The 1,860-nt window shown below is 52.7% G+C and overlaps 1 long non-coding RNA gene across 1 annotated transcript; it reads left to right on the top strand.

The window, feature by feature from the left end:
- The first annotated feature begins 133 nt into the window (after positions 1-133).
- LOC105311463 lies at positions 134-1,731 on the top strand. The gene is made up of 3 exons (XR_897681.2): positions 134-286; positions 466-510; positions 1,130-1,731. It is a non-coding gene; the product is annotated as an uncharacterized LOC105311463 (long non-coding RNA).
- The last annotated feature ends 129 nt before the right edge of the window (positions 1,732-1,860 follow it).

Here is a 1,860-nt window from a genome sequence, read left to right as displayed (position 1 = left end):
TTTGCTGATCCTTAGGGATGCAACTTGTGGGAAGCTACAGCCTCTTGTTTGGGCCTGGGCTGCCCCACTTGCCTAGGGAGAGTGGGATCTGGGTGGGCCCTTCCTGCCTACTTACCTCCTGCCCCCTACCCCCTGCCCAGGAGTCTGGGGTACAGACACAGAGGAACGGCTGGTGGAGCATCTCCTGGATCCTTCCCGCTATAACAAGCTCATCCGTCCAGCCACCAATGGCTCTGAGCTGGTGACAGTACAGCTCATGGTGTCACTGGCCCAGCTCATCAGTGTGGTGAGTGCGGGTCCCAATCCCTCTGCTCAGCTGCTGAAGTCAGCACAGCCGGCATGTGTTCATGTCTGAGCTCACTCCTCTGGAGCCCCCACGGCTTGGGAGGTGTGGGAGGGGCCGTGCGCGGTTGCAACGGGGCGGGGGGGCGGGTTCCTCTCAGCAGCTTCTCTTCTCCCCTGCAGCATGAGCGGGAGCAGATCATGACCACCAATGTGTGGCTAACCCAGGTTGGTGCCCCCCCGACCACACCCCCAGTCTTCCCTTTCCTCCTTTTTCTTTTCTTTTCTCTCTCTCTTTTTTTCTTTCTCTTTTTCTTTCTTTTTCCTTTCTTTCTTTCTTTCTTTTCTTTCTTTCTTTCTTTCTTTCTTTCTTTCTTTCTTTCTTTCTTTCTTTCTTCTTTCTCCTTTTTTATATATGCTTTTCTTTCTTTTTTTTCTCAAAAAAGGCAGAAAATTATAGACTTCGGAAAAAAGGCAGAAAATTATAGACTTCGGAGTCCTAAATAACCTGGATCTGAATCTTGGTTCTTCCACTCACCAGCTGTGACTTGAATGTATTAAACTCTACAAGATTTATTTTCTCATTTGTAAACTGTGGATTCAAATATCTTGGCTTAGCTGTGCCAATTAAATGAGAAAGTATTTTATGAGCCACATTTGCTGGGCAGAGAAGTCACTGGGGGGAAATGATGGCTTTTCAAAGCTTCCTAAAGCCAGATGGGCCCCCTCCCATCCCTATCTTTGACCTTGATCCCCCACGCCAGATGGGCCCCTCCTGTTCCCGTCTTTGACCTTGAGCCCTCCCAGGGCGGAGGTCAGTGCTGCCTGGCTCTCTCCCTCTTCTCAGGAGTGGGAGGATTACCGTCTCACTTGGAAGCCTGAGGAATTCGACAACATGAAGAAAGTTCGACTCCCTTCCAAACACATCTGGCTCCCAGATGTGGTCCTGTACAATAAGTAGGTGACCTTGGAGCAGTGGCAAAGCGGGGGGAAACTGCGGGAGTACTTAGGAAGGGGAGGGGTCTCGGTGAAAGTAAATTAGCTCATGTTGGGAGGGAGGGAAGGGACTTTTCAGTGGCATAGATGCAGTCACCACTCAGATGGACAGACAGACCCAGACCAAAGAGGAGAAATGCAGACAGTCAAGGTGACTTGGCCTAGGGCCAGTCCTTTCCCAGCCAGTGAGGAGTCTCTACAATTTGAGGCTGCAGTGGGAGACAAACAGGGATCCACAGCACCACCCCCCCCCCCAAAAAAAAAAACTGATTCAAGAACAGCTCTCCCAGAGGCTTGGGCCGGGTCGGAGAACCTGAGGTCCCGGTGTCTCCTGCAGGCTCCATCCCCTCTCCTGAAACAGTCTTCTTACCTTCAAGATCCAAAGCCACCAGTGGGACCATCTCGTGCTCCCACCTGCCCCGCCCTCTCCATGGCTTGGGGCGCCCCACTCTGGCCTCCCTGGCTCCTCCCACTTGTCCACCCCGATGGGAGCAACCAGCTGGGTGGGGTGCAGGAACTTCAGACCAGGGCTGACCGTGCTCCCCCAGGCAGTGCTGACAAAAAGGTACGAGGTGTCCTTCT

This window comes from Pteropus vampyrus, unplaced genomic scaffold (assembly GCF_000151845.1).
Source record: "Pteropus vampyrus isolate Shadow unplaced genomic scaffold, Pvam_2.0 Scaffold1000004134, whole genome shotgun sequence".
Classification (NCBI taxonomy): Eukaryota; Metazoa; Chordata; class Mammalia; order Chiroptera; family Pteropodidae; genus Pteropus; species Pteropus vampyrus.
This window is presented reverse-complemented; position numbering and strand designations above follow the sequence as displayed.